At 64.2% G+C, this 12776-nt stretch overlaps 1 pseudogene; it reads right to left on the minus strand.

The window, feature by feature from the left end:
• The window catches only part of LOC138747179 (cyclic AMP-dependent transcription factor ATF-7-like), an 81714-nt pseudogene that overhangs the window by 2969 nt on the left and 65969 nt on the right, over window positions 1-12776 (minus strand).

Genomic DNA, 12776 nt, shown 5'->3' on the forward strand with positions numbered 1-12776 from the left:
TCCAAGACGAATTGATCTCCCCACAGGCTCACCCCCTCATCTCTGGACCAACCTGGTGAGCCCCCTCTGCACCACCTCCACAGCCAGTCTATCCTTTCTCCAGTGAGGAGACTAGAACCACATGCAGTACTCTACGTGTGACCTCACCAGGATCCTGTTCAGTTCAGCAGAACCTCCCTCATCATCCCATTTGCCTTTCTGATAGCCTGCTGCACCTGCAAACCAGGCCATACGCAGGCAAGTAGGACTCATGTCGATAGGACATATTGGTCATCTGGGCAAGTTGGGCCGACTCGCCTGGTATCTCCATTCACAGGCCCTGCTGGTTGGACTGGGGTGGGAAGACATTTACCTGTGGCAGTGGTGGAGAGAGCGTGACGGGGAGTGGTCCAGTCGTCTCTCTCTGCTGGGTGGTCATCACACTGCCCATTACATTCCCATTCATCAATGAATGACTCTGCAGAGTCAGTGCTGATTTCAACCTCTGGAGAAGAGGGAGGGGGAGGAGAAGAGAGGGAAGATGGGGAGGGGGAGGAGGAGAGAAGGTGCGGGGAGGGAGGGATGGGGAAGCAGGAGGGGTGAGGTGGATGGGTGGGTAAGTAGAGGAGGGAGGGGGAGGGGGAGGAAAGTTAGGATTCTGCACAACTCCCCGCCTCATCCTTCATTTCCTCTCCTTCCCCGACTCACCACTTCTTGACCCCACTCCCCCTCTCTCCCTCAGCCCCCTCCATCCTTCTCCGTCCCTCGTCCCCATCACTCCCCTCCTTGTCTCTCCTCTCTCTCTTCATTACCTTCCCTTGATTCTCCCTTCCCAATTCCCTCTCCTCCACCTCCCTCCCCTCCACTCCTCTACCTCCCTCCTTCCCTCATTCTCCCTTCCTCTATCTCCCTCCCTCATTCACCCCCACTACTCCTCCACCTTCCTCTCTTGTTCATGATCTCTACTCCACCACCGTAACTTATTTGCCCCTTCCTCGCCTCCCCCGCAGGTCGTTGTCTCACCATCCTCGTCTCCAAGTGATTGGGTGGAAGAGTTGGTGACTGGGGGTCACTAGTGTTGGAGGTCGGCCCCGGAATCCCTGGGACATTGGAAATGATGGGTGCAGGCCGGGCAATCTGGCAGTGGGGCAAGCAGGGATCAGTGAAAGACAGGCACCCCCACACACACACCCAAAGAAGCCCACCCACCATGAGGATCCCTCCCTACCACCCTCCACAAGGATCCCTCCCTCTCTCTCTCCACAAGGATCCCCCCACCACGAGGATCCAGGAAGGGGGTACTCACGGAGATGACAGTGGGGAGCTGCACTGTGGGGCTTGGGATGTTGACCGGCATGGTTTGCCCAATGGGGAGGTGAAGCAGCATTGGCAGGGATCCGGTGGGAGAGCTGGGAGTGGGGGGAGAGCGGGCAGGATCAGTGGTTACGTTTCCTGTCCACACCTCCCAAAAACACATTCTTCCAATCTCCACCCTCCCTCACAAATCTTCCTCCCCAAACATCCCCTGCCCCCTCAATATTTCACCATCCCCCACCCCTCCGAGTCTCTCCCCTTATCTCCTCCTTCCACTAGTCTACAACCCTTTCTCCAACAACCCGACCTCCAGTAGTCACCCTTCCAAACACCCCCTCCCCAATACCCCCACCGATCACCAACCCACCAAATATCTCACCTCCATGAAAACCCCCCTATCCACCCTGAATCCTGTCACCTCTCGACACGCCACCTGCAGTCCTCTGCATATCACCCCACCATCACTCTGCCATCACCCTGAGCGACGCCACTGTTCGCCTGCAAACAGACTCTTGCCCAAATGACCACTCCCAGAACCTCCCCTCCCCTCATGCCCCCATCACTCCCCTGCATAAAGACCACTAGCCCACAACTCCACACGCAAGCCCACCCTCCACAGGGGATACTTACAGCAGGGCTCGGTTGGAGGGGGGCGTTGGAGTTATGACGGAGGTTGGTGAAGGAAGCGTGGGGTGCAATGAAGGAACTGACTCGTAGTTCAAAAGCAAGGAGACCGGTCTAACAAAGGTGTGCGCGGTGTTCCCTGGCCGTTTCAACGTCTGGTCCTGTAGGGGAAGAGGCATATGCTACAGATTGGCAAATGTTTGGGGAAGGGGAATAGGGGGAGATTGGTTGGGTGAGAAAGGGACGACAGCAGGAGAGAAGAGATGAATCGGGGGAGAGGACGCAAGGCGGGAGAGAGAGAGGGGACGCTGGGAAGAAAGGGGGGGACGATGGGGGAGAGAGAGAGAGAGGAGGACGTCGAGGGAGAGAGAGAGAGAGAGGAAGACATCGGGGTGAGAGAGAGAGGAGGACATGGAGGATAGAGAGGAGGACGTCGGGGGAGAGAGAGAGAGAGAGGGGAGGACGTCAATGGAAAGAGAGAGAGAGAGGAGGACATCGGGGGAGGACATCGGGGGAGAGAGGAGGACGTCGGGGGAGGGAGCCCGAGGAGGACGTCGGGGGAGGGAGCCCGAGGAGGACGTCGGGGGAGGGAGCCCGAGGAGGACGTCGGGGGAGGGAGCCCGAGGAGGACGTCGGGGGAGGGAGCCCGAGGAGGACGTCGGGGGAGGGAGCCCGAGGAGGACGTCGGGGGAGGGAGCCCGAGGAGGACGTCGGGGGAGGGAGCCCGAGGACGACGTCGGGGGAGGGAGCCCGAGGAGGAAGTCGGGGGAGGGAGCCCGAGGAGGACGTCGGGGGAGGGAGCCCGAGGAGGATGCTGGGGGAGGGAGCCCGAGGAGGACGTCCGGGGAGAGAGCCCGAGGAGGAGGTCGGGGGAGAGAGCCCGAGGAGGAGGTCGGGGGAGTGAGCCCGAGGAGGAGGTCGTGGGGGAGAGCCCGAGGAGGAGGTAGGGGGAGAGAGCCCGAGGAGGAGGTCGGGGGAGAGAGCCCGAGGAGGAGGTCGGGGGAGAGAGCCCGAGGAGGAGGTCGGAGAGAGCACAAGCAGGTGGTCGGGGGAGAGAGCCTGAGGAGGTCGGGGGAGAGAGCCCGAGGAGGAGGTCGGGGGAGAGAGCCCGAGGAGGAGGTCGGGGGAGAGAGCCCGAGGAGGAGGTCGGGGGAGAGAGCACGAGGAGGAGGTCGGGGGAGAGAGCCCGAGGAGGACGTCGGGGGAGAGAGCCCGAGGAGGACGTCGGGGGAGAGAGCCCGAGGAGGACGTCGGGGGAGAGAGCCCGAGGAGGACGTCGGGGGAGAGAGCCCGAGGAGGACGTCGGGGGAGAGAGCCCGAGCAGGACGTCGGGGGAGAGAGCCCGAGGAGGACGTCGGGGGAGAGAGCCCGAGGAGGACGTCGGGGGAGAGAGCCCGAGGAGGACGTCGGGGGAGAGAGCCCGAGGAGGACGTCGGGGGAGAGAGCCCGAGGAGGACGTCGGGGGAGAGAGCCCGAGGAGGACGTCGGGGGAGAGAGCCCGAGGAGGAGGTCGGGGGAGAGATCCCGAGGAAGAGGACGGGGGAGAGAGCCCGAGGAGGAGGACGGGGGAGAGAGCCCGAGGAGGAGGTCGGGGGAGAGAGCCCGAGGAGGACGTCTGGGGAGAGAGCCCGAGGAGGACGTCGGGGGAGAGAGCCCGAGGAGGAGGTCTGGGGAGAGAGCCCGAGGAGGAGGTCGGGGGAGAGAGCCCGAGGAGGAGGTCGGGGGAGAGAGCCCGAGGAGGAGGTCGGGGGAGAGAGCCAAAGGAGGAGGTCGGGGGAGAGAGCCCGAGGAGGAGGTCGGGGGAGAGAGCCCGAGGAGGAGGTCGGGGGAGAGAGCCCGAGGAGGACGTCGGGGGAGAGAGCCCGAGGAGGACGTCGGGGGAGAGAGCCCGAGGAGGACGTCGGGGGAGAGAGCCCGAGGAGGAGGTCGGGGGAGAGAGCCCGAGGAGGAGGTCGGGGAGAGATGTCGAGGAGGACATCGGGGGTGAGAGCTCGAGGAGGACGTCGGGGGAGAGAGAGAGGAGGACGTCGTGGAGAGAAAGGGGAAGACGTGGGTGAGAGAGAGGGTAGGACGTCGGGGGAGAGAGAGAGGAGGACGTCGGGGGAGAGAGAGTAGGACGTCGGAGGAAAGAGAGAGGAGGACGTCGGGAGAGAGAGAGAGAGAGGAGGACGTCGGGGAGAGACAGAGAGGAGGACGACGGGGGAGAGACAGAGAGGAGGACGTCGGGGGAGAGACAGAGAGGAGGACGTCGGGGGAGAGACAGAGAGGAGGACGTCGGGGGAGAGACAGAGAGGAGGACGTTGGGGGAGAGACAGAGAGGTGGACGTCGGGGGAGAGACAGAGAGGTGGACGTCGGGGGAGAGACAGAGAGGAGGACGTCGGGGGAGAGAGAGCAGAAAACGTCGGGGGATAGAGCTGAGGACGTCTGGGGAGAGAGCTCGAGGAGGACGTCGGGGGAGAGAGCTCGAGGAAGACGTCGGGGGAGAGAGCCCGAGGAAATCGTCGGGGAGACAGCTCGAGGAAGACGTCGGGGGAGAGAGCTTGAGGAGTACGTCGGGGGAGAGGAGTACGTCGGGGGAGAGGAGTACGTCGAGGGAGAGACGAGGATGTCGGGGGAGAGAGAGAGGAGGACATCGTTGGAGAGAGAGAGGAGGTCATAGGATGAGAGAGAGATAAGGACATCGGGGAGAGTGAGAGAGGTGGACATTGGGGAGACAGAGAGGAGGATGTCGGGGGAGAGTGAGAGAGGAGGACGTCGTCAGAGAGGGAGGAGAATGTCGGGGGAGAGAGAGAGGAGGACGTCAGAGGAGAAAGAGAGGAGGACGTGCTGGAAGAGAGAGGAGTACGTCGGGGAGAGAGAGAGGAGGATGTCGGCCGAGAGAGTTAAGGACGTCGAGGAGAGAGTGACGGGATCATCGGGTGTGAAAGAGAGATGAGGACATCGGCGAGTGTGAGAGAGGAATACGTCGGTGGAGAGAGAGAGGAGTACGTCGGGGAGAGAGAGAGGAGGACGTCGGAGGAAAGATGAGGAGGACGTCGGGAGAGAGACATAGAGGAGGACTTCGGGGGAGAGACAGAGAGGAGGACGACGGGGGAGTGACAGAGAGGAGGACGTCGGGGGAGAGACAGAGAGGAGGACGTCGGGGGAGAGAGCTCGAGGAGGACGTCGGGGGAGAGAGCTCGAGGGGGACTTCGGGGGAGAGAGCTCGAGGAGGACGTCGGGGGAGAGAGCTCGAGGAGGACGTCGGGGGTGAGAGCTCGAGGAGGACGTCGGGGGAGAGAGAGAGGAGGACGTCGGGGAGAGAGAGGGGAGGACGTGGATGAGAGAGAGGGGAGGACGTTGGGGGAGAGAGAGAGGAGGACGTCGGGGGAGAGAGAGGAGGATGTCGGGGGAGAGAGAGTAGGACGTCGGAGGAAAGAGAGAGGAGGACGTCGGGAGAGAGAGAGAGAGAGAGGAGGACGTCGGGGGAGAGACAGAGAGGAGGACGACGGGGGAGTGACAGAGAGGAGGACGTCGGGGGAGAGACAGAGAGGAGGACGTCGGGGGAGAGACAGAGAGGAGGACGTCGGGGGAGAGACAGAGAGGAGGACGTCGGGGGAGAGACAGAGAGGAGGACGTCGGGGGAGAGACAGAGAGGAGGACGTCGGGGGAGAGACAGAGAGGAGGACGTCGGGGGAGAGACAGAGAGGAGGACGTCGGGGTAGAGAGCTCGAGGAAGACGTCGGGGGAGAGAGCTCGAGGAATACGTCGGAGGAGACAGCTCGAGGAAGAAGTCGGGGGAGAGAGCTCAAGGAAGACGTCGGGGGAGAGAGCTCAAGGAAGACGTCGGGGGAGAGAGCTTGAGGAGTACGTCGGGGGAAAGAGGAGTACGTCGAGGGAGAGACGAGGATGTCGGGGGAGAGAGAGAGGAGGACATCGTTGGAGAGAGAGAGGAGGTCATAGGATGAGAGAGACATGAGGACATCGGGGAGAGTGAGAGAGGAGGACATTGGGGAGACAGAGAGGAGGACGTCGGGGGAGAGGGAGAGAGGAGTACGTCGTCAGAGAGGGAGGAGAATGTCGGGGGAGAGAGAGAGGAGGACGTCAGAGGAGAAAGAGAGGAGGACGTGCTGGAAGAGAGAGGAGTACGTCGGGGAGAGAGAGAGGAGGATGTCGGCCGAGAGAGTTAAGGACGTCGAGGAGAGTGTGACGGGATCATCGGGTGTGAAAGAGAGATGAGGACATCGGCGAGAGTGAGAGAGGAATACGTCGGTGGAGAGAGAGAGGAGTACGTCGGGGAGAGAGAGAGGAGGACGTCGGAGGAAAGATGAGGAGGACGTCGGGAGAGAGACATAGAGGAGGACTTCGGGGGAGAGACAGAGAGGAGGACGTCGGGGGAGAGACAGAGAGGAGGATGTCGGGGGAGCGAGAGAAGAGTACATCGTGGGAGAGAGAGAGGAGGACGTCAGGGAGAGACAGAGAGGAGGACGTCGGGGGAGAGACAGAGAGGAGGACGTCGGGGGAGAGACAGAGAGGAGGACGTCGGGGGAGAGACAGAGAGGAGGACGTCGGGGGAGAGACAGAGAGGAGGACGTCGGGGGAGAGACAGAGAGGAGGACGTCGGGGGAGAGACAGAGAGGAGGACGTCGGGCGAGAGACAGAGAGGAGGACGTCGGGGGAGAGACAGAGAGGAGGACGTCGGGGGAGAGACAGAGAGGAGGATGTCGGGGGAGCGAGAGAAGAGTACATCGTGGGAGAGAGAGCGGAAAACGTCGGCGGATAGAGCTGAGGACGTCAGGGGAGAGAGCTCGAGGAAGACGTCGGGGGAGAGAGCTCGAGGAAGACGTCGGGGGAGACAGCTCGAGGAAGACGTCGGGGGAGAGAGCTCAAGGAAGACGTCGGGGGAGAGAGCTCAAGGAAGACGTCGGGGGAGAGAGCTCAAGGAAGACGTCGGGGGAGAGAGCTCAAGGAAGACGTCGGGGGAGAGAGCTCAAGGAAGACGTCGGGGGAGAGAGCTTGAGGAGTACGTCGGGGGAGAGAGGAGTACGTCGAGGGAGAGATGAGGATGTCGGGGGAGAGAGAGAGGAGGACATCGTTGGAGAGAGAGAGGAGGTCATAGAGTGAGAGAGAGATGAGGACATCGGGGAGAGTGAGAGAGGAGGACATTGGAGAGACAGAGAGGAGGACGTGCTGGAAGAGAGAGGAGTAGGTCGGGGAGAGAGAGAGGAGGATGTCGGGCGAGAGAGTTAAGGACGTCGCGGAGAGAGTGACGGGATCATCGGGTGTGAAAGAGAGATGAGGAAATCGGCGAGAGTGAGAGTGGAGTACGTCGGTGGAGAGAGAGAGGAGTAGGTCGGGGAGAGAGAGAGGAGGATGTCGGGGGAGAGAGAGGAGGACGTCGGAGGAAAGAGAGAGGATGATGTCGGGAGAGAGACAGAGAGGAGGACTTCGGGGGAGAGACAGAGAGGAGGACATCGGGGGAGAGAGCTCGAGGAAGACGTCGGGGGAGAGAGCTTGAGGAAGACGTCAGGGGAGAGAGCTTGAGGAAGACGTCGGGGGAGAGAGCGTGAGGAGTACGACGGGGGAGAGAGGAGAACGTCGCGGGAGAGAGGAGGACGTCGCAGGAGAGATCTCGAGGAGGACGTCGGGGGAGAGAGCTTGAAGAAGACGTCGGGGGAGAGAGCTTGAGGAAGACGTCGGGGGAGAGAGATTGAGGAGTACGACGGGGGAGAGAGGAGGACGTCGAGGGAGAGAGGAAGACGTCGGGGGAGAGAGGAGGACGTCGGCGGAGAGAGGAGGATGTTGGGGGAGAGAGAGTGGAGGACGTCGTTGGAGAGAGAGAGGAGGACGTCGTTGGAGAGAGAGAGGAGGACGTCGGGGGAGAGACAGAGAGGAGGACGTCGGGGGAGAGACAGAGAGGAGGACGTCGGGGGAGAGACAGAGAGGAGGACGTCGGGGGAGAGACAGAGAGGAGGACGTCGGGGGAGAGACAGAGAGGAGGACGTCGGGGGAGAGACAGAGAGGAGGACGTCGGGCGAGAGACAGAGAGGAGGACGTCGGGGGAGAGACAGAGAGGAGGACGTCGGGGGAGAGACAGAGAGGAGGATGTCGGGGGAGCGAGAGAAGAGTACATCGTGGGAGAGAGAGCGGAAAACGTCGGGGGATAGAGCTGAGGACGTCAGGGGAGAGAGCTCGAGGAAGACGTCGGGGGAGAGAGCTCGAGGAAGACGTCGGGGGAGACAGCTCGAGGAAGACGTCGGGGGAGAGAGCTCAAGGAAGACGTCGGGGGAGAGAGCTCAAGGAAGACGTCGGGGGAGAGAGCTCAAGGAAGACGTCGGGGGAGAGAGCTCAAGGAAGACGTCGGGGGAGAGTGCTCAAGGAAGACGTCGGGGGAGAGAGCTCAAGGAAGACGTCGGGGGAGAGAGCTTGAGGAGTACGTCGGGGGAGAGAGGAGTACGTCGAGGGAGAGACGAGGATGTCGGGGGAGAGAGAGAGGAGGACATCGTTGGAGAGAGAGAGGAGGTCATAGGGTGAGAGAGAGATGAGGACATCGGGGAGAGTGAGAGAGGAGGACATTGGAGAGACAGAGAGGAGGACGTGCTGGAAGAGAGAGGAGTAGGTCGGGGAGAGAGAGAGGAGGATGTCGGGCGAGAGAGTTAAGGACGTCGCGGAGAGAGTGACGGGATCATCGGGTGTGAAAGAGAGATGAGGACATCGGCGAGAGTGAGAGTGGAGTACGTCGGTGGAGAGAGAGAGGAGTAGGTCGGGGAGAGAGAGAGGAGGATGTCGGGGGAGAGAGAGGAGGACGTCGGAGGAAAGAGAGAGGATGATGTCGGGAGAGAGACAGAGAGGAGGACGTCGGGGGAGAGACAGAGAGGAGGACATCGGGGGAGAGAGCTCGAGGAAGACGTCGGGGGAGAGAGCTTGAGGAAGACATCAGGGGAGAGAGCTTGAGGAAGACGTCAGGGGAGAGAGCTTGAGGAAGACGTCGGGGGAGAGAGCGTGAGGAGTACGACGGGGGAGAGAGGAGAACGTCGCGGGAGAGAGGAGGACGTCGCAGGAGAGATCTCGAGGAGGACGTCGGGGGAGAGAGCTTGAAGAAGACGTCGGGGGAGAGAGCTTGAAGAAGACGTCGGGGGAGAGAGCTTGAGGAAGACGTCGGGGGAGAGAGCTTGAGGAGTACGACGGGGGAGAGAGGAGGACGTCGAGGGAGAGAGGAGGACGTCGGGGGAGAGAGGAAGACGTCGGGGGAGAGAGGAGGACGTCGGGGGAGAGAGGAGGATGTTGGGGGAGAGAGAGTGGAGGACGTCGTTGGAGAGAGAGAGGAGGACGTCGTTCGAGAGAGAGAGGAGGACGTCGTTGGGGAGAGAGAGGAGGACGTCGTTGGGGAGAGAGAGGAGGACGTCGAGGGAGACAGAGAGGATGACGTCGGGGGAGAGGGAGAGAAGGACGTCGTCAGAGAGGGAGGAGAATGTCGGGGGAGAGAGAGAGGAGGACGTCAGTGGAGAAAGAGAGGAGGACGTGTTGGAAGAGAGAGGAATACATCGGGGAGAGAGAGAGGAGGATGTCGGGCGAGAGAGTAAAGGGCGTCGCGGAGAGAGTGACGGGATCATCGGGTGAGAAAGAGAGATGAGGACATCGGCGAGAGTGACAGAGGAGTACGTCGGTGGAGAGAGAGAGCAGTACGTCGGGGAGGGAGAGAGGAGGATGTCGGGCGAGAGAGTAAAGGACGTCGTGGAGAGAGTGACGGGATCATCGGGTGAGAAAGAGAGAGGAGGACGTCGGCGGGAGCGAGAGAGGAGGACGTCGGCGGGAGCGAGAGAGGAGGACGTCGGCGGGAGCGAGAGAGGAGGACGTCGGCGGGAGCGAGAGAGGAGGACGTCAGTGGAGAAAGAGAGGAGGACGTGTTGGAAGAGAGAGGAATACATCGGGGAGAGAGAGAGGAGGATGTCGGGCGAGAGAGTAAAGGGCGTCGCGGAGAGAGTTACGGGATCATCGGGTGAGAAAGAGAGATGAGGACATCGGCGAGAGTGACAGAGGAGTACGTCGGTGGAGAGAGAGAGGAGTACGTCGGGGAGGGAGAGAGGAGGATGTCGGGCGAGAGAGTAAAGGACGTCGTGGAGAGAGTGACGGGATCATCGGGTGAGAAAGAGAGAGGAGGACGTCGGCGGGAGCGAGAGAGGAGGACGTCGGCGGGAGCGAGAGAGGAGGACGTCGGCGGGAGCGAGAGAGGAGGACGTCGGCGGGAGCGAGAGAGGAGGACGTCGGCGGGAGCGAGAGAGGAGAACGTCGAGGGGGAGAGCTCGAGGAGGACGTCGGGTGGGAGAGCCCGAGGAGGATGTCGGGGGAGAGAGCCCGAGGAGGACGTCGGGAGAGAGAGCACGAGGAGGACGTCGGGAGAGAGAGCCCGTGGAGGACGTAGGGGGAGAGAGCCCGAAGAGGACGTCGGGAGAGAGAGAGAGAGAGGAGGACGTCGGGGCAGAGACAGAGAGGAGGACGTCGGGGGAGAGACAGAGAGGAGGACGTCGGGGGAGAGAGCACGAGGGGGAGGTCGGGGGAGAGAGCCCGAGGGGGAGGTCGGGGGAGAGAGCCCGAGGGGGAGGTCGGGGGAGAGAGCCCGAGGGGGAGATCGGGGGAGAGAGCCCGAGGGGGAGGTCGGGGGAGAGAGCCCGAGGGGGAGGTCGGGGGAGGGAGAGAGGAGGAGGTCGGGGGAGAGAGCCCGAGGGGGAGATCGGGGGAGAGAGCCCGAGGGGGAGGTCGGGGGAGAGAGCCCGAGGGGGAGGTCGGGGGAGGGAGAGAGGAGGAGGTCGGGGGAGAGAGCCCGAGGAGGAGGTCGGGGGAGAGAGCCCGAGGAGGAGGTCGGGGGAGAGAGCCCGAGGAGGAGGTCGGGGGAGAGAGCCCGAGGAGGAGGTCGGGGGAGAGAGCCCGAGGAGGAGGTCGGGGGAGAGAGCCCGAGGAGGAGGTCGGGGGAGAGAGCCCGAGGAGGAGGTCGGGGGAGAGAGCCCGAGGAGGAGGTCGGGGGTGAGAGCCCGAGGAGGAGGTCGGGGGAGAGAGCCCGAGGAGGAGGTCGGGGGAGAGAGCCCGAGGAGGAGGTCGGGGGAGAGAGCCCGAGGAGGAGGTCGGGGGAGAGAGCGCGAGGGGGAGGTCGGGGGAGAGAGCCCGAGGGGGACGTCGGGGGAGAGAGCCCGAGGGGGACGTCGGGGGAGAGAGCACGAGGAGGAGGTCTGGGGAGAGAGCCCGAGGAGGAGGTCGGGGAGAGAGCCCGAGGAGGATGTCGGGGGAGAGAGCCAAAGGAGGAGGTCGGGGGAGAGAGCCCGAGGAGGAGGTCGGGGGAGAGAGCCCGAGGAGGAGGTCGGGGGAGAGAGCCCGAGGAGGAGGTCGGGGGAGAGAGCCCGAGGAGGACGTCGGGGGAGAGAGCCCGAGGAGGACGTCGGGGGAGAGAGCCCGAGGAGCACGTCGGGGGAGAGAGCCCGAGGAGGACGTCGGGGGAGAGAGCCCGAGGAGGACGTCGGGAGAGAGAGCACGAGGAGGACGTCGGGAGAGAGAGCCCGTGGAGGACGTAGGGGGAGAGAGCCCGAAGAGGACGTCGGGAGAGAGAGAGAGAGAGGAGGACGTCGGGGCAGAGACAGAGAGGAGGACGTCGGGGGAGAGACAGAGAGGAGGACGTCGGGGGAGAGACAGAGAGGAGGACGTCGGGGGAGAGAGCACGAGGGGGAGGTCGGGGGAGAGAGCCCGAGGGGGAGGTCGGGGGAGAGAGCCCGAGGGGGAGGTCGGGGGAGATAGCCCGAGGGGGAGGTCGGGGGAGAGAGAGAGGAGGAGGTCGGGGGAGAGAGCCCGAGGAGGAGGTCGGGGGAGAGAGCCCGAGGAGGAGGTCGGGGGAGAGAGCCCGAGGAGGAGGTCGGGGGAGAGAGCCCGAGGAGGAGGTCGGGGGAGAGAGCCCGAGGAGGAGGTCGGGGGAGAGAGCCCGAGGAGGAGGTCGGGGGAGAGAGCCCGAGGAGGAGGTCGGGGGAGAGAGCCCGAGGAGGAGGTCGGGGGAGAGAGCCCGAGGAGGAGGTCGGGGGAGAGAGCCCGAGGAGGAGGTCGGGGGAGAGAGCCCGAGGAGGAGGTCGGGGGAGAGAGCCCGAGGGGGAGGTCGGGGGAGAGAGCCCGAGGGGGAGGTCGGGGGAGAGAGCGCGAGGGGGAGGTCGGGGGAGAGAGCCCGAGGGGGAGGTCGGGGGAGAGAGCCCGAGGGGGAGGTCGGGGGAGAGAGCCCGAGGGGGAGGTCGGGGGAGAGAGCCCGAGGGGGAGGTCGGGGGAGAGAGCCCGAGGGGGAGGTCGGGGGAGAGAGCCCGAGGGGGAGGTCGGGGGAGAGAGCCCGAGGGGGAGGTCGGGGGAGAGAGCCCGAGGGGGAGGTCGGGGGAGAGAGCCCGAGGGGGAGGTCGGGGGAGAGAGCCCGAGGGGGAGGTCGGGGGAGAGAGCCCGAGGGGGACGTCGGGGGAGAGAGCCCGAGGGGGACGTCGGGGGAGAGAGCACGAGGAGGAGGTCTGGGGAGAGAGCCCGAGGAGGAGGTCGGGGAGAGAGCCCGAGGAGGAGGTCGGGGGAGAGAGCCAAAGGAGGAGGTCGGGGGAGAGAGCCCGAGGAGGAGGTCGGGGGAGAGAGCCCGAGGTGGAGGTCGGGGGAGAGAGCCCGAGGAGGAGGTCGGGGGAGAGAGCCCGAGGAGGAGGTCGGGGGAGAGAGCCCGAGGAGGACGTCGGGGGAGAGAGCCCGAGGAGGAGGTCGGGGGAGAGAGCCCGAGGAGCACGTCGGGGGAGAGAGCCCGAGGAGGACGTCGGGGGAGAGAGCCCGAGGAGGACGTCGGGGGAGAGAGCCCGAGGAGGACGTCGGGGGAGAGAGCCCGAGG

This window comes from Narcine bancroftii, chromosome 12, assembly GCF_036971445.1.
Source record: "Narcine bancroftii isolate sNarBan1 chromosome 12, sNarBan1.hap1, whole genome shotgun sequence".
Taxonomy (NCBI): domain Eukaryota; kingdom Metazoa; phylum Chordata; class Chondrichthyes; order Torpediniformes; family Narcinidae; genus Narcine; species Narcine bancroftii.